This window comes from Gadus macrocephalus, chromosome 3 (genome assembly GCF_031168955.1).
Source record: "Gadus macrocephalus chromosome 3, ASM3116895v1".
NCBI lineage: Eukaryota > Metazoa > Chordata > Actinopteri > Gadiformes > Gadidae > Gadus > Gadus macrocephalus.
Window position 1 is genome coordinate 17,457,293 of NC_082384.1, and position 25,550 is coordinate 17,482,842.

At 43.3% G+C, this 25,550-nt stretch overlaps 1 pseudogene; it reads right to left on the reverse strand.

Annotated features, from left to right (window-relative positions):
- Nucleotides 1-14,179: 14,179 nt before the first annotated feature.
- LOC132453749 (uncharacterized protein DDB_G0271670-like) lies at nucleotides 14,180-16,742 on the reverse strand (annotated as a pseudogene).
- Nucleotides 16,743-25,550: the final 8,808 nt, after the last annotated feature.

Here is a 25,550-nt window from a genome sequence, read left to right on the forward strand (position 1 = left end):
ACACTAACACACAACAGTAAGGTGAGCATCAAGATCATTAGCAAGCACACAAGAGATATCAGACTCAAACAAGTCTTAATGCGAAGTCCATTTGTGCAAAGAGGAAATCACTGAGGCACTTGTATATCAGCATATGTTGGGACAATTAGGGCGGGCCGTGTGCGACAAGGGGAATAGCAGTGAACAGACTCCATCCCAGCCTCACCGAGCGCTTGGCTCACCTCACAGTGGGGACATTTCTCCTTCATCTGAGCAACGAGAGCAGCTGCAAGCGTCTGACGACTTTAAGAGAACACAGAGTATCCATTTTAGTGACAGCGAGGTGACAGATTGCAGGGGGAATGCGTAGTATATTAAGGCGATCATGGAAACCATAATTGTGTTTTCTGCCGTTCCTTATCTGAAATACATCAATGTCAGACCAACTGAAACGTCAGTTTTGTTTCTTTCTGAGGGAGATGGGGGTTCAAACCGAAAAAACACCAAAATAATGACGTGACTGTTTATTTTACACTTCCTAATGAGAACCATTTAAGGGTATCTCTTACAAAACATTTTTAGAAATACATTGCATCTTTGAATTAGTATAGAGGGACACATTAAACCAGTGAATTGTTCCATAGCATATCCTCTCCATTATGAACAACACTACACTCATGTACATGTACACAGTAAACACCTCAATGAAGAAAGAGGAAATACGCTGTGTGTAGTCCCACATTCAAACCCCCTTCACTTGCATGTATTCCGGTTGCATTGAAAATGTATCAGAAGCATTACTGCCATGCAGAAACAATAAACATGTTAATTAGAAAGAAAAAAAACATGACGCCTGACAAAGACGTGCGGTGATTTCTACTTTATGAGGTCATATACTGCCAGTTTTTTAACAACCTTCTATTAAGACAGGACAGCTGTCTCCTGGGATGGGGTGATGCTTTTTTATGTGTGGGGCGTGCGTTGAGCAGCCGGACACATGACGTCTCCATTGCATAAGAGAATCCTTCTACATCCTATCCCAGGGCCAGGTGAGAAATATGATCATGACTTCCTCGATACACAGTCACATCACATGCTTTATGTGTTCTGTCATGGTTAATGGGCTTGGATGAGAAGATAGGCGGTGATACGTATGTGGGCTCGTATGGTAAACATGCAGCCGTGAAAGATCCAGACTCAAATTCTAGACAGAAATCTACAGACGCATTCGTGCACATTTAATTTACATTTGCATTTAGCTGACTATTTTATCCAAAGCGCCTTAGAACAGTTCATACACACATTCAGAAACCAGCGGCGGAGTAAACGATCCAAGGCGACACCCAGCTCGTTGGGAGCGGTTAGGGTGAGGTGTCTTGCTCAGGGACACCTCGACACTGCGGGGATGAAACTAGCAACCTTTCGGTTAAAAGTCAACCTGCTCTACCTCCTAGGCTGAGTTGATCCCATGTATGCAATGGCTTCGATGTGCAATGTTTGCGTTTTTTATTCCAATGAACCTATCATGTTATTGAATGCAGAGTTTCCATTTCCAGACTTGTTTCTATTTTTAAAATCAAGTCCTTAATCATATTCATGCAATATATAATGAAGATTGTTTTTTGTGCCACCGTCAGGAAGACTTACAAAGATTTACACAGGCAATTAAGGGGAAGCCAGAAGCAGTCGTATACTACGTTTCTACTTCAGCATCCTATTAGTTAGGCATCAGAGACTCCATTTGTCACCTTGACATTAAAACGGGCTGAAGGGGATCTATAGGTCAAAACGCCATCATAATATTTATTCTTTGAATCCACTCTAATTGTCATTGTAACAACACATTTTTTTCTATTTGACTGACTTGATGTGGACAAACAAACCCCTCAGAATGGGCTCGGTTGGCTAATGAAGCAAGGGAGACAGAAGTCCCAGAGTCCCCCTGGTGGGCAGGTGAGGTACACAAGCAGCTGAAGAGACAGAACTAGGAAACGCGAGGAGAGCGTACACAGGAGGATAAGCAGAAGGAGAGGAACACAAACCCAACCACTATACTGTACGAGACCAAGAAACAGGGTGAATATATTCATATTTCGCCATTTCTGTGTGTGATTTCCTGTGGGCCCGAGCCAATGAACTCTTAACACCTCCAGATGCAGCGGCTGCTTTTCACTTTATTACCGACAGGCTTGGTTAATCAAGGGTATTTTCTGTAGTGCAAACAAAAAGCCTTTTCCCGTGTTGTTTTTCTCCTCAGCAGGTAGTACTTAAACCCCCCCCTCACACACAGCCCTGGGTTATTTTAAACAAATCAATCTTTTTCAACTTACAACTTCATGCATATTCCCGTCAGGTGCTGACCAGTGGTTGGCCAAGGCCTTGCTCAGAGGACACCTGGAGGGCTTGACGGGAGCCAATAAAATCACAGCGTGAGGGTCACTGGTCATTACAATGCCGAGCATGTAACTCATTACCATTCACTGTGGCAAGGCAAGGCAGAGGCACAAGTCGGAGCTCAATTCCCCTTCCTCTTTGAAACACTCTCTCCTGCTCTCTGCAGCTCTCCACTGGGGACTTATGTTCTTTAGACTTATAGACATTGTAACGGTCTGACGCAGGCAATAGAAGAGGGAGGCATGTTATGGTGTATAAAGTATGAAGTAATGGGAGTTCATTTCAGTATTATTGTATATCAACTGTCATCTGCCCCCCTTCCTCTTCGAAACTCTCTCCTTCTGCTGTTAACCGTTTTTTATGTTTTTAAAAACACATAACCATCAGACTCAAATTACAACAAACTAATTAAGCATCTTATGAAGTACAAAATGCGTACAGTTCGGAACGATCCACTATTATTGTATATTATTCTTCAATCTCCTCAACTTTCCTTGACATGACGGGTAGAAAGTATCTTTGCTCAGTCAATAGTTTTACTCCATATTTCCAGATTCTGTACTTCGGTGTTGTTGTTCCCTACGTCTCCACCTCTGGTACATGTTTTCAGTGGGTGAACAGCTCATCCATCACGTCTGAATTAATTAGCAAGCAGCCTCCATATGGCCGCTGGTGTTGTGAGTGTGTCTCTCCTAGCCTCCCTGGTTCTTCCCTCACTCATCGTCCTCTTGTCTCTGGCGGAGGGAGTGCGAGAGAGACAGAGAGAGTGAGAAAGAGAGAGAGAGAGAGAGAGAGAGAGAGAGAGAGAGAGAGAGAGAGAGAGAGAGAGAGAGAGAGAGAGAGAGAGACAGAGAGAGTGAGAAAGTGAGAGAGAGAGAGAGAGAGAGAGAGAGAGAGAGAGAGAGAGAGAGAGAGAGAGAGAGAGAGACAGAGAGAGTGAGAAAGAGAGAGAGAGAGAGAGAGAGAGAGAGAGAGAGAGAGAGAGAGAGAGAGAGAGAGAGCGAAAGCAATAAATAGATAGCGAGCAAGAGATAGAGAGAGAGAGAGGGAGAGAGAGAGAGATGAGAACGCTTGGTGCTAATAGTGGTAGCATCTAATGGTAGACACTCTTCCAATATGCTAATGGTGCTGCCAATATGTGCAAGACCCATAGATATAGGAGAACGTGTTAAAAATAGGACAGATTAATTGTGATAAACAGATTGAAAGATTGGATTGTTCCGGAAACAAACAACCCAAACAAAGAATTGTTTGCGTATAAGCAATACATGTAAATCAAATGCGGAAGCACTTCTGTTTCCCATAAACACCTTAGATGCCATGTATGCACACATCGTGGAGGGGGGACAATTATGAGGGATGTCGGGTGCGCGTTGAGTAGCGACAGATGGCCGAGATGAGTTGCGCGGTGCTTTCAAATCATCACTCTTTTTACGGTGTCTGTACAAATGGAAATGGAAATGAAAAATTAGGGAGATTCCGCCATCAAATCAAAGGCCGTATTCAGGATTGAACCATATATATCACCATACATATTCATGGCTCCTGCACCAAAGGTGTTGTCTCCTGTTTTTGGACTTGACACCTGCAACAATTGTGGGAGACTGTGGGAAAAAGCTGCACGCATATTTGGCCGTGGGCAGATGTCATCTTGCGTTGACCTGCGGGGAAGGCATCTTGAAGGTCAATAGATGAAAACTGTGAGGCGCGGCTGGAATTACCTTTACCTGTGACACGGCGATGAAATGTCAGTCTCTGACTGATTCAAGTTGTTCATTAACCTTTACCTACAAACCCTCGCAAATCACAGAAGGAATACACAGTTGTGCTCATATGCATGCATGCACACATACACACACGCACATGCACACACACACACACACACACACAAACACACGCACACGCGCACACAAACACACAAAGCTTAATCATAGCTCATCCTAGTACATAGCTGGCTCTTCCTTTCCCATGCATGTTAAGTCTTCCAGGAGACATGCTACATAATTGATGTGCTGCTGTCCTGGTGTCACTTATGGCTGAGAGAGGATCTCTACAAGGCTTCTTCCGGTATGCATATGTCATGACAGTATCCTCCCTCACTAGAAAGGCCATCCAGTATTTCTGTCAATTTAACAAAATGCTGCTTTGTCTTTCCCTCCCCGCTACATGGAAAACAAAGAGAACATTCCCTCTGTAGATCCATTCTCTCCGGTCTCCACCCCCCCCCCCCCTTCCCCCTCCTGTATGCAGAGAGGAAGGTGTGTCAATGGGGATACTGCGAATGGAGACGGTGGGTGGATGACAATGTAGCTGTCGCGTTGAGGCAATGTCTTGAAATTAAAATTAAGCTAGGCCGCGGATCTCCCTATATTCAAGACGAGGTGAAATGACTCAGATACATTTATCCATCTAGATTCACCGCCTCCCCCTTCTCCCCCGGGTCTTAAGGGAAAGTGGGATCTGTTTGTTTTGTGGAAAGTGTAAGTGAAAGTTAATGTATTATGTTGTTGCGTGATATTTTGCAAGCACATCATATGGACTTTCGAATTGATTGTGCAGGGTTTGGGTAAGGCCATATTTTCCCCAGGTTATTTATTACCCTTTATGACAGCTCTTCGGTCGTCGATGGCAGTAAAACGAGTAATCGGCAGAATCAATAAATGAAGAGAGTGCCAGACCTCGGGTCAATATGTTAAAGAAAACCCAAGCTCAAGAGTCTTTGTTGTGCAGTTTTGGTAGACACACACACTGAACGAAAACACACTTGCATTGAGGGCCACAGAAAGGAAAATGTGTCTTATTTGTAGAATAGTAGAAAACATGTCTGTATTTTAATGGAAAGCTTTATCACTTTGTGTGTGTGTGTGTGTGTGTGTGTGTGTGTGTGTGTGTGTGTGTGTGTGTGTGTGTGTGTGTGTGTGTGTGTGTGTGTGTGTGTGTGTGTGTGTGAGATTGGTGCATGCGTGTGTTTTCACTTTTAAACCACAGCCAATTCAAAAAGCTTGCAACTTTGTGCTGGTCATTCACAATATCGAAGCATCAGTTAAGCCATTGAATGCTGATAATAAAGTTGGCTCTGACATGAATAATGTCATGAATAAATGTTTTAACCAAATGGGCGATGGGGTCATCTTGAGGAATGCATGATGGACGAGAACATCAATCCCCACAACCTCCATTTTAGCACAATCCCAATTCAAAGAAAATGTGCTGATGAAGATAACGATAATCTGATGTTTTGCCGTACAAAACTGTGTTGACAGACAGACATCTCCCAAGTCTCTTTCTTTTTTCATTTCTTTTTTGATATTTGATGCGCTATTTTTTAGCTTTAGTTTATTGGTTAAGTTGACAGGGACCATGCACAGAACAAGTTTTATACCAGAGTTAGCCGAAAAGCTAATCTGTGGTCCCTGGGCAGCGAGTTCAAAGGACAATAAAAGAGATACTAAACATGACAGACAAACTAAAAAAAAAACACAGCATCAAAAACATTACAGAGTAAAAATACAAATTCGTAAAATATTTGGTGTTCCATATAAAAGGACCAATGCTCGCATGATTGATTCTCTTATAGCCATGTCTCTAACATGGAGCGGGATTGAGTTCCATTTTCCTGTTGCCTGGAATGAGAATGCTGATTGCCCAAAAGTGGTCTTCCTAAATTTGGCGTTACAATCACCTCTCGTTGCAGCCCTCGATACCCTTACATTGTTAATCGTAATATTGAGCCTCCACTTTCAAATTGACCCGGTCAGTATTGCTGTGATATGAACATGCAGGGGGTAGTTCCGTATGCCTGTCCATTTTTATTTTGAATGTAGTTTACACAAATTTAGTCCATCAGAATAAGGTTCATTCTAAAGAAGGTATTTTCCGTATTTTTCCTACAATTTCAAATTTCGAATTGCTCAATTTGACCTGCAACATAACAGGAGGGTAAATAACATGGTTGGCGGACAAGCAGGTTGAGCCTTCAAGCTGCCCCCATGCAAGTCTTTATAACATATAACAGTCTAAAATAGACCATTCAGAACTGAGCGAACCCACAGAGATCGGAGCAGAGAAAGGTGATGGTTCCAAAAACCTCTACTCTTATTTATTTATTTTTGCTTGAACCGCAGAGCAACTTTTGTGGGTGTATGTTCTTTTTAGGAGAGGGAGGGGCTGTAAAGTAGCTGCTCCGTCCCAAAATTCTGTGAAAATGTCATTATGAGGCTAATTAATTAGTTCAAAGATGGATATCGCCACAGAACAGAATGGTGTCATTAACATTATGATTAAAACAAATGATCCACAACAGTGTATAATTACTCAAGATACAATTTACTCCCGATACAAGATTAATTGAAAAGAGTCGAGAGAGGACCCCTATTACACGCGGCTCCATTCCCCTCAATTAAAGGCCCGGTACCTGCAAGGGAAAGGTTATCGGTCTCGCGGTAAAAGAGGTGTGTGTCAAAGAATGCTAATGAAAGCAGAAGTGGAGCAGGACGCTCTCTGCACGCATCCATCATCTACAGTTATTTTCCGGACTGACGTTGCCCGTACACTGGAAAAAATACTTTCTAAAGCGATTCACGGCACGGATCCAGGCGTGGTAGGGTGATTTAGAGCACAAAAGGGTTTCTGCAACTCAAGAGTTATGCCTTTACTATCCATCCTGTGATTCAGTAGTCTAGTCTAGTAGATAGCTAACTACTAGTAGGGTAGTAGTTTGGGTATCTCCAAGTTTCAAGTTTATTCATTCATATGTTTACAATGGTAAACATATACAATTGAGACCAGTTAGACATCCGCAATGATCCTTGTGTACTTGAGTAAAAGTACAGTTACATTGCATTGAATATTACTCAAGTAAAAGTACAAGTATTCACCTCATTTTTTTTACTTGAGTAGAAGTACAAAAGTATCTGCCTTCAAAAATACTTAAGTATTAAAAGTAAAAGTATATATTTTTTTTTTTACTGTCACATCAAAACCCCTACTTGAACAGGTGAACAATGCTTTACATTTGCCTGATCAAACCCAAAATACTCAAAACTATATTATCTTTAAGTAAGACCAAGAATTCCTTGGTATTAGCGGCAGCCTCCATGTTAATGGAAGAGTTTACAGAAGAGGGTTTGCAAGTGGTCGACCTCGTTGAAAGCCTACTGCAGACAACCAGTACGGAAAATTCAAGAATAGAGGGCTACGTCACCGAAGTTGTACCCACTTACTGCGATATAACGTTCAAATCGCATTTTAGGATGCAAAAGACAACAGTTGAAGTAAGGGTGTAGATAGGCTATATGAAACGTTTTATCTATTGCTTTCTGTGTAGGAAAGGAGTAAATGATTTCAACATAGTTTAGTTTAATGCCATGGCAACGAATGTCACGTAGCCGAAGAGAGCACCGCGATCCATCTCTGTTTGTGGAGAACTACCTCTTCAGACAGTTTGCCTATGTTCGTAAACGTTTGCTTGCTTATGTTCGTTTAACGGAAAATGTTTAAAATCGTTCGCAAACGCCTATGTTTGCGATTCTGAACGCACCTCTGTTGTTAACTTCAGCAGATAATCGCGCGCTGGGCGCTGCCGCTGATTGGTTATAGTCGCGATACACTTTGACCTTTTGGTATTTTATTAAAAATAAAAAAGGAACGAGTAAGGAACGAGTGTTTCTGTAAATGTAAAGAAGTGAAAAGTAATAATTTTCGCTTTAAATGTAGTGAAGTAAAAGTATAAAGTCTTACCAAATAAATGTACTTGAGTAAAGTACAGATACATGGAAATGTTACTTAAGTACAGTAACGAATTACATGTACTTCGTTACTGTCCACCACTGGGAATGAATGGATAGCTTACAACTAGTAGGGTAGTTATTCAAACTATTCGATGTAATTCCCCATGTCTGCAGTTCACCTGGAAGGTGTTCTTGAGCACGGTAGCTAACCCCTACCTGCTGCACAACGGCACTCATTCAAGTCGTTTTAGAAAAAAAAAAGTCACCGCCACCACCACCACTACCGCCACCGTCACCACCACCACCGCCATCACCACCACCACCACCACCACCACCGCCACCACCACTGCCACCACCACCGCCACCACCACCGCCACCTCCACCGCCACCACCACCACCACCTCCGCCATCAGAATGACCGGCGTCACCTTCTGGCCCCGTACGCGGTGTTCTCATTAGCGCAGCTCCTCGTTAGCAGCCATGGGTATTGGGCTGAGGTAATAAAGACAAAGACCCACAGCATATTCGGAAAGCGCTAATGCTACAAAACAACAACGTAGACAGCGAAACATTGCTATTGTGAAAACTTATTATGGCCCTCACGATTAGCCGGGTTAGGCCTGGTAATGAGTGAACATTATCACACTTCACAAGACCTCCACGTGTCGAGGTGGGGGATTTCTTGAGCGAGTCAGACCCACATTAGGAATAAACACTGGCTGTAATGGACATTTTACCTCAAAATGGCTGCCCCCGTAGATAAGATTCCCATGAATTTGCCCCCCATCCATTTTTCATTTTCTCACTCAGACCTTATTTAACATCCCACCCGCCTGATTTGCATTGTAATGATTAAACCGCGTGCATGCAAAGCAGCCCCTTTAAAAAAATAAATAAAAAAAAGGTTTAACGGTCCTAAATATATTCATGAGATTCCCCCCAGGAGTGTCAGGCGGGACTGTCAGAGAGGGGGGAACTGCTGCCAACAGGCAGAGCAACGACCGCAGGAGCTCTTCTGTCGTTCCCTCACCCCGGGCCCGGCTGGGGAGCGCAGCCTGCCAACGTCTTCATAGAAGAGCAGCTCCCCGGGTCTACTTGTACACGGTACGCAGCAGGACAGCACGGGGCCGCTGGTGGTGGTGCAGTACAAAGGGATCCACCGGCGACGCGTCTGCATTATCCTTTAAGAAGAAAAGAAGAAGAAAATGTTCATGTTCTGAGGAAGTACGATTTTAAAGGCGGTTTGGGGCTCTGCACTGGGGGAGATAATAATGTTGAAAACAAATTGTTGAACACAAATGGACACACAGACTAACACATCCTTACATGCACACGCACACACACTCACACACCCTCTCTCAGACTCCCTCATGCACCCTCTTGCTCTCTGTCACTCCCTCCCTATCTTTCTCTCCCCTCCTCTCTCTGTCTCCCTCCCACCTTCTCTCCCCTCCTCTCTCTGTCTCCCTCCCTCTTTCTCTCCCCTCCTCTCTCTGTCTCTCCCTCCCTCTGTCTCCCTCCCTCTTTCTCTCCCCTCCTCTCTCTCTCTCCCCCTCTCTCTCCCCCTCTCTCTCTCTCTCTCTCTCTGCTCGTTCTCACACTCTCTCTCCCTCCCTCTCCCCCGTTAGGCAGCATAGAATATAATGGATACATAAATCGGCGTGCAATGAAATCCCACATGTTTTTACTACCGCTATAGGAAGCCACAGGATAATCTATATATTGTACCTATTGAACAGCATAGGTTTTGGCAGGAGATTTAGGAGAAGGTTCAGGAGGGAGAGACGTCGAGGACAGAGACTGATTGTTAAAAATCACGGGAAGCAAAAATAATCACACTTTCGAGTCGAAAGTGTGATTATTCTCAAGTCGAAAGTTTCGACTCAAGAATAAAGACTCTGTAAATGTCTCCTATTATAATCCCCCCCCACCCCGTACTATACTCCTCTTTGTATTGAGTATCCCCCAACAACAAGTCCAATCTGTGCGTTAGTACACGAGGTGACTCCTTCGCCCCATGTCCCAGAGACACAGTCCACACAGTGCAGGCCTGAACCCACACCCAACTCACTGCTATAATCCCAAAGTTTTGAGCCAACATTTTTTAGACTTCGAAGATTTAAGATCAACCACCGCCAAGTTTAATTTCACATTTCACACTAAACTCACAAGCTCTCTTGACTAAGCTCAAAGTTGAGTGTTATATTTTAGAGAGTGAACTGGCTGACAGAAGGAAGAAGGATCTATAGCGTAGGGAAATGGATGAGGGAAACAGGAGAGGAATAAAGGCACCGGAATTTAATTCAGCCAACGATTCCTAATTGGATTCTTCTTTGATGTCCACCAGAAAAACACCATGGGAACTGAGAGTGGCTTCTTCAGGGAGTCTTATCTTCAAGTCACTTAAACATTTCATGTACTTTGTAAAGTAGTTACTTAGAGGAACTCAGTTAAAATTAAATCTCTTTTAGATATGCCTTTCATTTTGGTCGAGGGTTTAACTACAGTTGTGTTTTTGGTTGAATTGATGCGTTCACAAACCAGCCGTGCGCGATGGGGATGTAATTCAATCAGTTCTGAAATACATAATGGGGTTGTTAGACGATAAACACAGTCAAGTATAGTTTTTTATACTTTCAGTTGCTCCTTTTAGTAGCCGTTTTCTCACTGAGCAAACGACGGGTAAATAAAGCATGAATATATATGTGATTTAAATGTTTTATGATAACCACTAGGAGTACCACAGTCCAACATGTATACTTCTGTGGATTTAACATTAAAGGCACTTAAACAAAAATAAAACACATAATTTAATAAATGCATTGCTAATAAACCGACTCTTCCTTAGATAAAAAACCTCCTCTTTATGTGTGATTTAACTGTTTGGTAAGCAACATCTGTATATACAGCACCTGCCATGGAGTATACATTATATGTGTCATGATTTGGAAATGTGTATGCAGAGTAGTGACAAAGGAGCCAAAACCCAGCTATTAATTTCCCGTGTGCTGTTATTCCTGCCTTCAGTGCTGATAGGGGGGGGCCTGCATGGCGAGACACCATGCTTCAGGGGTCAATAAATTGCTTTCCTCATTTCGTTCTGATCCTTGGCATTTAACTGAACTATATCAAAATGTCAGGGAATTTCTACGTGGGAAAGTCAAAAGAGTGCATGATACAGATATAATGAATAATGAATACTATATATTCATTCACATAAGCAGAGGCCTTCTCTCTCTCTCTCTCTCTCTCTCTCTCTCTCTCTCTCTCTCTCTCTCTCTCTCTCTCTCTCTCTCTCTCTCTCTCTCTCTCTCTCTCTCTCTCTCTCTCTCGTTTGTTATTTAGTGACTAAATAAATAAAAAGTGCCCCAAGAGGTATATTTGTCATTGTGTTCATTGTATACAATCTAGTGAAATGTTTGTATGGGGAAGGTATGCCAGAGGCTTGCGACATTTCCTCCCTGGAATGGCACCTAACATCACTTTGGGGAGTGGCCGATACATTCTTGAAATACTGTTTGCAAGCAAAAATATTTGCTGGACAATAGAAAGGAAAAGGTACTTCTGCCGACCTAGACTTTTCTTATCCTGAGCTTATATAATATGTCTATTTCACACAACCTTTTCTACTTTTAGTTACATTCTATTTCACACGACTAATGTTCAAGATTAGCCTGTAGTATACATGTTATCTCTGCTGTGAAAACAGGTCTCTTGCTCAGAAACAATATTAATACATTCTGTATTGCACAATAGAGTTTAATAGCAACTGTTTAGGAGATATGAATAAAGTAATAAGGAATTAGTACAGACTCTCCCTTGATGGAATAAAACATTGTTGTTGTTCCCCCCCCCCCCCCCCCCCCCCCCCCCCCACCTCTCTCTCTCTCTCTCTCTCTCTCTCTCTCTCTCTCTCTCTCTCTCTCTCTCTCTCTCTCTCTCTCTCTCTCTCTCTCTCTCTCTCTCTCTCTCTCTCTCTCTCTCTCTCTCTCTCTCTCTCTCTCAATGTTTATCTCTTTCAATATGCCTCTGAAATAAAACGTTGTCATTTTGGAGCTTAAGCTGTGAGCAAATATACTTTAAAAGGGAGTGTAAGATAGGAAGTAAGCTCTATAAAGCATGAGTACAGAGAAGGGTCTTAAGAAGTTTTAAAGTAATACCTTGTCACATAGTTTGCGTTAAATGTAGTTTTCTGTTAAATGTATCCACACTATTCCTATTAACCACATGATTCCAAAGTCTGTGATTCCATCCCGTCATCTCACTTCTTATTCTTCCCAGAGGTGTCTTTTAAACTGGGCTTCTTAATATTCGGAAATTATGGAAATTGCATTCATAGAGTGAATTTCATTTTTGCATCTTTGACCATCCATTTTAAGCCGACGATAATAAAAAACGCAATTATTTTAATAATAATTTGCAGGCAGACATTCCAACGTTGGTTGAGAGAATGCAATACAGTTTGCTTAAACGGCAAACAAACTGTAATCGGTTTTGCAGTTTTCCGCCTATTACAAAAAAAATAACACTAGAAGGGGAAAGGAAAACAAATTGAATCGTAAAGAAATGGGTTGCTCCCCATAATTTTACCTATTTGATAGAACGATTAATTTGACTTTCCAGAAATCAATTTGCATGAATATAAATAAGTACCAGTAGCAAACACAGAGTAACACCATCAAATCGAACTAGCGTTTTCACACCTCAGCAGTCAGACATTCATGTCAGATTTATTTTTACATTTCTTTACAGCCTCTGTTTAAATTCTTTCTTTAACAAAAAAACATTTTCCAAGTGCACAACTGTTAACTCTTTCAAAGATGCTTGGTATAGTGAACCAGTGTCTCCCTGCGTGCTGCATCTACACATATCCTGAGTTGAACCACGTGTAAAGGATGCCCTACCCTGGCAATACACAATACGTTCTACCCTTTCACACCCACGTAGAGAGAGGCCAATGGCTTATTTAGATCTTGCACTTCACTATAAATACCAGTGAAGTGCAAGAAAGTAAATCTTCTGCTTTCACATAGCTACTACAAAATAAATTGACATCAACAAAGAGGTGATCACTGTTAAGTGTCAATTGTGTTACTAATAAAAGTAGAGATACTTTGGCCTTAAACAAAAAACGAGCTTGCTATACAGGTGCACTGGTACTGTTGGATGAATATATTGATTATTCATGTGGTTAAATGTCACACGGCAAAGTACTGATAGAGTCCGTCTGCAAGGCATTTGCCTGAGGAGGTTTGAAACTGTGGCCGGTGGTTTCGTAATCTCTTTCCAAAAAGTTGAATACGTTTCAGTGAGTTCTATTTAAAGAACCACATTCAGTCCTTGGAATAAGATACCAGACTATAACAAAGTGAACAGAATAAAAAAGCGATATGTAGGATTCAGCTTAGGAAAACAACTTAATTCTAAGCCTCTGTTGTGATAGTTAATTGTTTTTTTTTCAGTCGTTTTAACAAGATACCTGACAATAACAGAGTGAACATTGTATTAAATAGCGACACGTACGTTTTTGTCAGTCTTTTAAATAAGATACCGAATCTGCCAATAACAGAGTATAGAATAAAAAAAAAAAAGTCATTCCAGCTTCTGCTGCGATAGAGACATTTTGTTTGTGTTTCTTTTTGACTAGTTTGCTGCTTGTGTGTTTGTACCCAGTATCAAGTAAAGATTAAAAAACGGTGGAAAAGTTTCTTCCTTAGCCCCACTGATAACCCCATGTGCAATCAGCTGTAATTCAGGTTCCATCCAGCCTTATATGTGTGTATGTTTGTGTGTGTGTATGCGTGAGCGTGTGAGTTTACCTGCCTGTCTGTGTGTGTGTGTGTGTGTGTGTGTGTGTGTGTGTGTGTGTGTGTGTGTGTGTGTGTGTGTGTGTGTGTGTGTGTGTGTGTGTGTGTGTGAGTGTGTGTGTGTGTGTGCCCATTTGTTTGCTCTGGTGTGATAACGTGGACCAACTGGGAGTAAATCTGGTGCTCAGTCACTGGGCCGTGCCTGCAGCGTGCAGATTAAAGCTGAGTTATCAGCAGAGAGAGAGCCTGACGCTTCTCCATCACTGGACTTCATCTGTGGTCTGATGTTCCTGAGGAGGAGGAGGAGAGGAAGGATGAGGAGGAGGAGGAGGAGGAGGAGAGGAAGGAGGAGGAGGAGGAGGAGCAGGAAGAGGAGGAGAGGAAGGACGAGGAGGAGGATCAGGAGGAGGAGGAGAGGAAGGATGAGGTGGAGAGGAAGGATGAGGAGGAGGAGGAAGAGGAGGAGGAGGAGGAGGAGGAGGACGACGAGGAGGAGCAGGAGGAGGAGGACGACGACGACAAGAGGAAGGATGAGGAGGAGGGGAAGGATGATGAGGAGGAGAGGAAGGATGAGGAAGAGGAGGAGGAGGAGGAGAAGAGGAAGGAGGAGGTGATGAGGATTGATGAGGAGGAGGAGAGGAAATATGCAGAGGAGGTTGATGAGGAGGAAAAGTTGAGGGGGAGGGGGGAAGAAGGGACGAGGAGGAGGTTAAGCAGGTGGTGGAGGGGAGAGGAAAAGGAGAAGAGAAGAAGGATGACGAAAAAGAGAAGGCAAAGGATGATGATCAGAAGAAGAGAAGAATGAGAATAAGGGGGGTGAAGAGCAGAAGGGGGAGGACGAGGAGAAGAAGACGGCGTGGAAGTAGGAGCAGTAGGAGGAAAAATATGTGAGGGAAGATAAGTGTGAAGAAGAGGTGGGTGGATGAGGAGGTGGAGGAGACGGAAGAGGAAGAGAGGAATAAAAAGGAGGAGAATGTGGAGGAGGAGGGAAAGGGGGAAGAGGAGGCAAAGAATAAAGATGATGAGAGGAATGAAAAGAAGTGGGAGTAGCCGGAGGAGAAGGGAGAGGAGGCGGAGTGGGAGTAGTAGGCGGAGAAGGGAGAGGAGGAGGAGAAGGCAGAGGAGGAGGAGGAGGCGGAGTAGGAGGAGGAGAAGAGAGAGGAGGAGGAGAAGGCAGAGGAGGAGGAGGAGAAGAGAGAGGAGGAGGAGAATGGAGAGGAGGAGGAGTTGGATTAGGAGGAGGAGAAGAGAGAGCAGGAGGAGGAGGAGGAGGAGTGGGAGGAGGAGGAGTGGGAGTACAAGGAGGAGAAGGGAGAGGAGGAGGAGGAGGAGGAGGAGGAGGAGAGAGGAGGAGGAGGAGAAGGGAGAGGAGGAGGAGGAGGAGAAGGGAGAGGAGGAGGAGGAGGAGGAGGTGTACAACAGTGGACAATCAGTGGAAAACTCGTAGTAAAATGTAGTTCTGTTAAACTACAGACAGGACACTATGTTGCCAACGTCAGAAATGATTGGAACAACGAGTATGACGAGAACACTGAGTAAAACAATCTAACCAGCATTGGCTAATGTTAGCCGTAATGATAATGAATGAGATAAAATGATGTGCCTGGCTTTCCATCATCCAACGGGAGCAATCAATCATTTCGATATCAATTGTTCCTAAAGTGGATGCTACCCAGCCAGTTAGCATGTAATGAGTTGACTGTAGAATGAAATTACAATTTCTTAGATGCCTTATAACAAGTTGTTAGTAAAAAAGGATGCTTTTCATAATGGCGCATGATGAGAAGATCTTTATTCGTTCCTTTGTGAGGCACATGTTTGACTGTGCTGTATAATTGTAGTAGACATCTGCAGGATGGGGTTTTAAACTGTAGATTGCAGGGTAGGCTAACATACATTTGGTCCTTTTCCATAGTTTGGAGTCAGCTTGTTCTTTGTGCTTCTATCACACCAACGCACCAGCACTTCAACTTTGGATGCTCAATTCAATTCAATTCTAGCAACATTTTAAAACAAATTATTAAAGACTGAAATACCTCATTCACCCGATGCTCACCGATGGGGTGGCACCGTCCACAGACTATATAACATGCAAATTAACTGCCAGAAATAATAAACAGAGGGAAATATATCAAAATAAGATTTGTGCCAGACCAGTATGGTGCAAATTAAAGTGTCTCTCTGCCCTGAACGTCAGGTATTGCCCTGTTGGTTGACCATATGCATTCCAGTAGCTGTATACCGTATATTTCAAGTCTACACAAGCAGAGATCAGTGAGGAATGCAAGACGCAAAGGGACAGACGGTTTCCCCCCAGGCAGCGGCCCTCTGCCACAGGTGTGCTGACCCGGTCTCACACCCCCACAGCCCCTCGCCACCCCCCCCCCCCCCCCCGCCAGCAGAAAGCGCCCCGCTAGAACTGACAACACAGGAAATAAATCAATAAGAAGAGTGTTTGGGCTCCCAGCATCCCTCCTTCCCCGACGGGGTAATTGGAGCTCCAGCGTGGAAGTCAAGCGAGAGGGGAAGCGGTAGGGGAGGTTTTAGTCTCCAGGATGGTTTATCTCTGGTGAGATGAGGTGGTTTGTTGTATGTTGTTTCTTTTTTTTTTTTTTTCACAAAAGATCAGGCATGGGAACGTGCTTGTGTCTCTGGTTCGTGATGCGCAGAGCATTATAGCGTGGGATCATTTTTCAAGAAACAGGTCGGCCCCCGCTCGCTGTTGTCTCTTTTTCGTGAATATTTGATGCGCAGTGAGTCGCAGTTGAAAGGATCTGACCTCAGCGAGTGAAAACACATCGCAGTGAGCTGGCTCATGTCCCGGTGGACACATGATGACTGATCTGTGGGCAGGGAGACAGACAGACAGACAAACAGACAGACAGACAGACAGACAGACAGACAGACAGACAGACAGACAGACAGACAGACAGACAGACAGACAGACAGACAGACAGACAGACAGACAGACAGACAGACAGACAGACAGACAGACAGACAGACAGACAGACAGACAGACAGACAGACAGGCAGACAGGCAGTCAGAAGTTAGATGTGATGGATGAATAATGAAATAGGTAGATAGAAGTGCAATCAAATAACATAACTCCCACACAAATAAAACTATATTTATTTTGTAAGCCGAAAGCCTGTTTCCCAAAATATTGCTTATCTATGGTAATTAGGCAGAGCTCAATAAATCATAAACTAATAATAGAGTTATTCGGCTTCTGTGGTTTCCACGTGAACGCAATTTCCCAAATGCATTTTCTATTATCCTACGAATTTCCCAGGACTTTCATCATGGGAATGAACTCTTGGTGCTGTATGTAATGTATGGTAAGATATTCAAGAAAGTAGATGGATGGGAAATATTCTTTCGAAAAGATATCTCACATCCTTTTTATCATTTGCCAATACCTCTCTCTATGTGTAAATTTCTTACCTTTTATATGACATTTGAAAGATTTTATTTCGTGGCAGTCTGACGGGCAAACATAATTTCAACACTAACAGTTGGCCTCTATTCATCTCAGTTTAAACACGCGTTCCTCACGGGGAGCGTTTCAGAGTGTCATATTGGCTGTTTTAGTCCCCAGACCCAGGAAAGAGCTCCATTAAAATCCCCACTCTGAGGTTTAGCATTTATAATGAAAACATTCATAACACATTTCCTGGTTTCAGTGTTGACAGCTCCTGAAAGCCACCCATTAAAAGACATTTCTTCTCAGACAGACAATAAGCCATTTCGCTGTGACCTGCATACTGAGAGGATTACGGTCAGACTTTTGACACTTTTTTTTCTTTCTTCCAATAATGTACATTTCTGTTCCTTCGCATTTTCTATTGTACTGAGAATACAATAATTCAACATTCAAACGTTTTCACGTGTCTGACTGGGGAAAGGGGATGGAACGGGGGGTGGGGGGTGGCAGTCTGTCCGTGGATTGACACATTAATGGGGGTCCTGCATTTGAACTTCGGCTGCTTTCCCAGCCGTCAGATTGGGTCTATGCCTAAACTAGATGTGGTGCAGCAAGTGTAACCATTTGCATAGGAGAAGTTAATTCGCCCTAGCACATTAGTCTGCCTGCATTAGCATAGATAAAGTTCTCTTCATACGAGAAAGTGCATTAAAAACTCAGCTCACCGCTTGTAGTCTTTGAATTATATATATATATATATATATATATCATATTTTGGTATTCTCTTATAGCGCTGTTCTCTCTATCACACACACACACACACACACACACACACACACACACACACACACACACACACACACACACACACACACACACACACACACACACACACACACACCTCAATTAGTCAATTGAACATCAGTATCAACATTTGTGCTGCTGAACCTCAGCTTTTCTTTTCTGAACCACGTGTAGCACATTTGAACGTGCATAGAGGCGCATCACCACGTTGCATTCAGCAAGGCAACAACGGAAGAGCTGGTTCTGTTTCTGGCAGTACATTACAGTTGTGTTATTGTTGGCTGGTGCTATATTGATGCACACATTAGCATGCAGTGATGACGCGTATTATCGTAAACATCACGCACTGCCTTACTCAGTGAGAGACAGATATGTTGTTTGTTTAATGGCGTTGTTTGTCGAATAATCACGAGACGTGCCAAAGATAAAGATCTGGTGAGAGGATCGTACTAAATCAAAACAGTATAACTTGTAGATGTCCTTATTTCATCCCCCATGAATTATGCCTGCACAACTGTCTTTCTATTAGAATCGCAGACTGACTTACAATGACAGATAAATATGTTGAAATATTTCTAGAAGCCCCCGACTGTAATATTAACACTTTGGAAACCATGCTTGATACATTGATATGTTTTTTTTAATACAATAATATCTACCACGTAATAAATAAAACATCCAATTTGTTTGGAGGAAAAGGCAGCTGTGAATTCCAATTTCGGTTATCATACATTTGCCTGCTACTGCCTTTTCTCCTTGTGCGAAAAGCCATGTGTTATTTTGTCATCACAAGCCTTCATGTCTGTAGCCATTTAAAGCTTAGCAAAAAAAAAGCCAATTCCAACAGTGAAAATGGGCCTGAAGAGCAATAGATGGCTGATGATACACCACCTCTAAATTGTTCAATTCCACTTGCTGTGACACTTGAATTCGACGTTGGGCGAGGCAAGCCTGGATGAGGCAAGAACAATGTCACACCTTCCAGAACCTCATAAGGTAGGACTACACGATTTACTGCAAAACACCACGAGGATCGGGGGGACATTCACATGTTCCCTTCCTGATTGCACTCAGAGACAGGGATTGGCTCTACAGGAGTCTTCTGCAGGCTGACCACAGGAACGCGACGGAGAGGTTTCGATACCCTCGTGCGCCTCGCTTCTGGTCCTGGTTTGGCGAATGTGACCACAGACTAATATAACATAGCGTCAATTAAGATGGAATCCATTCTCATTAATAGTAGCCTTAGCTTCCATTATATAATGGACCACAGGATAGCACTAAAGCAATGACTGCACTCCAAATACAGATCGGTAGAAGCGCACACGCGCGCGCGTGTGTGTGAATGTGTCCGTAAATGCGTGTGTGTGTGTGTGTGTGTGTGTGTGTGTGTGCGTGTGTCTGTATGAGTGTGAGTGTGTGTGTTTGTGCATGCCTGCCTAGCGTGTGTCTGTGTGTGCGTGCGCACGCGCAGTGGTTCCAACATTCTGGAGAGTATGGATTTGGAGTTGGAATGGAATTGAGTGCAAGCTGTTCTTGGGGTGATTCAGGGGTTTCTCATCCGTGGAATGAGGTGCAACATCAGCACTAAGCCAGCGCACTGTACACTTCACAGATGATTTAACCGGCCGCTCTTAGGACCAGCCACGGGTTAGCGGATAGGCCTACTGACACAAAGCCCTGGCTTTATCGTTCGCTCATTTTCCCTCCCTCTTACATTTCCCCCGCTCTCTCTTCGCCTCTCTATCGCGAAACTTTAAGGAGTAGCGTTTGCGCAGCGCTTATATCATTTACACTACACCATGTTTTTTGGTCCCACTTCTTCCTTTGTGGACAATTGGCGTCACGTTTTGATTTAAGGTCCATTTGCGCGTCGCTCCCGGGTTTAGTGCGGAGATGCCGCGAGGCTAATAAAAACTGAGCTTCTGTAAGGGATTTGTTTCTTTCGTGTGTCTCCACAGCGTTAACTGAGAGGGAAGCTTTGGATGCTGCTGTATCACAGGCTTATGAGAGGTTAAGGAGCCAGGGCCAACCATGCGTTTCTTTCACTCTGTCATAAACGTTGTATATTTAATTTTCTACCATGAGTCGGTAGCATAATGATTTTTTGAATGCCTATTTTTCATCCTTTAGATTCTAACGGCCATGGACTTTAAGGAGTAGGCATTTTCATGTGCTGCATGTCGGCAGAATATTCTTTTTCTAACGTTTAACTGCATTGTAAAGAATAATGCAAGGTGTCATGTTCACTGATTTAAAAAAATGCAATTGTTTTGTGTAGTTGTGGAGTTTGAAAACAACACTTTCTGAAAGAAGGTTGGGGGAGAGAGATAAAGAGAGAGAGAGTTCAGTGGTTATGCAGAGGTTTCGCCCCATTTGAATGCATTTTATCTCCTTTCCTCTGTTATGTTCCAGCTGTTAGTTAAATTTTGCAGACATTAAATAACCGGGTCATGTAGATATTTTTACATATGACTTTCTGGGGGTTCATTTGAATAACATGAACATTGTCGGTATAACCCAAAAAGACCTTGAATACCACCTGACCTGGATAGTATTTTTCAAAAGAAATCCAGACATGAAAACAAATTCAGAGCCGAGCATGTGGATTAAGATAGAGCCGGAAGATCAGCAGGAGAAACGTAGTGTTCTGAGATGAAACAGCAAATTGTTATTCTGCTAATTCCTTCCCCTAGGTTATTATTTTTATTTTAACATCCATGTGTTCACAGCATTAACAGCAACTACACTTGTAAAAACGAGATCTTTATAATAGGATAGGCTACTTATTGTCTTCTAGTGTCTGTGAGTCTATCCAGGGCTGGTATATCTTTGGTCTATCTCTGGCTAAAACTAGTGTGTGTCATTCTGTGGACGTTTCCCCCTGCAGGAGTCACTCAAGCCAATCCCTTTATTTACGAGTTGGGAAACATAAACAAATGCTGATGGGGTCATTGGCGGCAGAGAACGATTCAATCATCTCTTGGTAAACAAATGCTAAAATTGCTAATGCTCTATGATAAACAAACGCAACAATTACGTATTGACTTACAAACATAGCTCTAAAGGCATAACCCATACCCTCAAAATATAAATCTGCACTATGTAACTCTTCTATATATCTACCTAACTACAACTGTGGCTTCAACACCAGAGGCTTCTAATGGGAAAACGTAAGTAGGGGCTGGGGTAGCTCTGCTTATTCAGAGTGCCAGTTGGCAATCACTCCTCCTTTCCAGCTTCTGCAGTTTGGGAGGGGTTTGAGAACCTGGACGTCTTGACAAGAAGGTGTGGGGAAAAATGACAAGCACTTCGCCACTTTGTCGCTCCCTCCCCACCCCTCCTCCTTTACCCTCCCTCCCTCCCTCCCTCCCTCCCTCCCAGATAATCCAGAGACGTAGTCGCGCTGAGATCAAAGGATAAACTGACAGCCATGTTTAATGTTATAATTTGTCTCACAAAGCTGCACCACTCAGAGCCTGCCTGTTCTGGTTACGTGTCTGAGAGGGAGATGCGGACGGACGACCTGTCTGTCTGTCCCAGCGGAACGCCCATCCCTTGTCCAGTCTGAGGGAGGAACGGTTACCGCTCACCGCAGGGAGATATGACAACCGCTGCAAACACAGACTGGATATATCTATATTTTTTACATAATAGGAAAAAAAATTAGGGAGTTGCAGTAAGGTCTCTATTTGACATAGGGCTGAGTATATTGTTTATTCCCGATAGAAGTTCAACCAATGTAGCCTGGCATGCAATAACCCTAACCCTAATCCCTAACATGCAGTATTGCAAATCAAAATAGTTAATTGTAGTTTTGGTCTGTTCCTTTCCTTGGCTATTTTCTGCGTTTCTTATTTCGCAACCTCACACACAGTTTATTTTTTGTATATATTAATATTTGAAAGGATGTGATGGAGTAGATATATTATGCATTCGTATTTTCATGACGGTGGAACACCCCTAAGGACACACGTACAGTTTTTTCCAATCATTGGTAGCCTACAGTACTCTGGAATACTAGCGTCTCCATTTTTATCTGTCAGATAGGAGTGTGTTGAAATCATGGTGGTACTGAACTGGATGTACTCAATGACGTCACCAAGTGTGAAATGCAATGAGAAGAGATGGTTTACATCCCTTCTCCTGAGGTTGTCGGAGGAAAACATTCCTGACGCTAATCTGGCTCAGAGTTGACGAGTGATGAGCAATGATGTTTTTACGAAAATCATTATTGAGGAACATATACGGCTCTTTCTCTACCATATACCAGCAACACAGACTAACAACCGAAAAACACTGAAAGTCAGGGGTCATCATTTAGGGCTTTGGCAGGGGACTTAAGTCTTGTCTCCTGCCAAAGCCCTAAATGATGACCTTTGACCCTCAGCGTGTGTGTGTTCCGACAGTGAATACCAATGGTGTTTTCTACAAAGTGCTTTGTCATTGTTAGGGCATGCGTCGCTTGTTATTTCCCATCTGCCAAAGTGCAGAAGACAGCACTTGGAAGGGGTTGGAAATGTTTATGATGATGATGATGATGATGAGGAAGATTTAAATGTCAACAGCCGTTGACGTTGCTACTAACGATAAAAACAGCGGTGATGACGAGTCTTAGATAATGATAGCGTCAGAATCAACCGGCTAGCGTGACGTAAATGATAATGATAGCATTAGCACGGACATTATCATTAGCATCAACGTCGCTAGGGTTGCTGTAAAATACCATTCACGTGCGGTTCGTCGTCATGCTCCTTGGGATCAGGGTCTACTCATCTGCCATCTGCCACTAGATCAGTGAAAACGCACGCCCGCACAGGAACAAACAAACCTCCATAACACCAACATAACAACCCATAAGCACCGTATGGTAAGTGCTTACCCGTAAGAAGCCACCATACGGCCCCCATGCTTCAGCCCAACCAGGATTAGCCGGGTAATCGCAAGGCAATGATGCCGCCATCCCTACCATTAACAGCCAATCAGAGTGGCTCAGCGTAACCCACACACACAACACCACCCACCTCTTCACGCTCACACCAGCTTTGGAAAAAAAGGCGATTGTCAATTCCTGCTTTTGTTCCCTAAATTAGCCATTTATTTACAGCTGCTGGGGATGAAAGAGGAGAAGGCAGAGCTCTTCCAAGCGATTAAGGCCACAACGATTGTTTGGCAAGAGGAGCTTGTGGCACGCTGCTGCCACGCGCTGTTGGGACCGGAGTCTGGCAGAGGCTTTCGCCACTCATTTGAACCGTGTTCTGTAGGGATGAGGTCTACTTGTTTGTGCGTGGTCCAGACATGCTCAGGACTGGATGCAGCCTTGATGGTGGACTGAAAGGCATTTAAATTGCTTTTTTTGTGTGTGTGGCACGTCTCCGCAAAAAAACGAAACAAATAACACTTTGGCACGTGCGGTTCGGTTTTGGGTAGATTGTTTTTCGTTTTTTGGTTGGATTAAGTAGTGACAGTAGACATTGGCAGTCATGAGTTTAAGTTCTTTCAAAGCGGTACAGGAAAATGTTCCCGTTTCCAAGGTAGAATATGCTATTGAACTAGAAAAGAGACGAAATGGAACTTATTTCTGTATGCAAAGATGTATGGCAGTGGGGGTTTCGAATTAAAGTCGAATGTGAACAATTGTCAGTCTGAACGCATCCACCCAGTCAGCAATTATCTGGAGAACATTCACATCACACTTCATTTAATAGCCTGACCTGCCACGTCTGTTTATATCTTCATGGCCCATCCTTCTAATGCCTTGGGTGGTAGAGCAGACAAAAATAAAAATGCTTTCGCACATATGGACAACACTCATGTCATTGGCACTAATGCATGAACACAAATAAAGAGCATACCTTCTCTTTTTACTTCTAAGTCCCTGTCCCACAATAGAAAGTTAATCCTGATGAGCAGGCTTGTTTCCCCGATTAACATTCCAGGTGTGTGTTCCACCCAGGGCTTATAGATTCAGAGGGCATCGGAAGGGGAGGAACTGTAGATGAACACAGCAATATCTGATCTGATGCTATGCCTTTAGCAATGCATCAACAGATATGATGCTATGCCTTTAGCCATACCTTACAGCTATCTTCTATATAATGTATGAGTCATAGAATATGCCATATACATATATATCTCATATATAGCTTCATGAATCCATAGGAGTAATTCTGTTATGGGCCTTGCTTTTCCAGGCATAACCAGAAAAGTATTTCCGTTTGCAGATAAAACGTTCCTGCTTTGATTTACTCTTACAATCATTTAGTCAATCGATATCTACGATTTAGTCGGTGGCTTTTATCAAAGTCTTTGAGGATTGAACCCAGTGCCTTTGGCTAGTGCGTCGAACACCAGGCGATCCTTTAACCTCTTTACCTCGGTTCTAGTGGCAGTCACAAACGCCAGAAGAGGAAGAGGGTTATCGTCTTCCTTTCACACGCAGAAGATGACCGAGTGATCGTGGCTTCTTAAGCTTTTCTCTCATGTTAAGCAGGATGAGCTACCACTTAGCAGCCCGTCGCCTCCATCACAAGCGCACGGTGGCCACCTCTGCATACCAATAGGAGGCTGAGGAGCGATCCCTGTGAGGCGGTGCAGAGAGGTGCTCTATCCGCTCTCTCGGGTGCCCTCGGGAATGTCCCCACGCATGAATAAAGGGGAGTCGTTGCAGCGAGGGAGAGAGCACACGCAAATATTCAGGGCTGAATCGTAAATGTTTCCCTGTATCCTCCGCAAACCGAAAGCATCAGAACACGGTTTTTTAACATGGAAATCACTATTTAGTTGCACAAGGGTAATACACTTTAAAGCACAAGAGTACTATTTTAAGAGAGAGAGATCAAGGTTGGGTCGATATACCTTCAAATTCCAAATATGTTTTGGCAAACACTGGTAGCTTATATCTTATTCAGTGGAAATCAGCACTAATGTGAGGGCCGTATTTTGACCATCCTGAGGAAAGAGGTATTAGAAGCTAAATATAATTGAAAGGATGATTTTTGAGCAGAGACTGGTGATGAGAGAGAATATCAACGGAGGAACGGATTCTTCCACAACAATTGAGTCAAATGAACTGAGCTAGGTTGGGTCAGATGCAGCATCCGTCCCTGACACCGTCTCTCAAACAATAACATGCAAATGAATACAGAGCCTGGACTGAAGCAAATGGTCATTATCAAGACACAAAACCTTACATTATTAGGGCCTTGCTGTTCTACTGACAGTTTAGAAGCTCTTTCTCACTTTCCCTGTCTCAGTCACTCTCTCTCTCACTCTCAATTTCTCTCTCTCTCTCTCTCTCTCTCTGTCTCTATCTCTCTCTTTCTGCCTCTCTCTCGCTCTCTCTTTACAGCCGTCTCAACATGTTCTCATTCCTATTTAGATGTTTCCGGAATGCATCACAGAGGAAATAG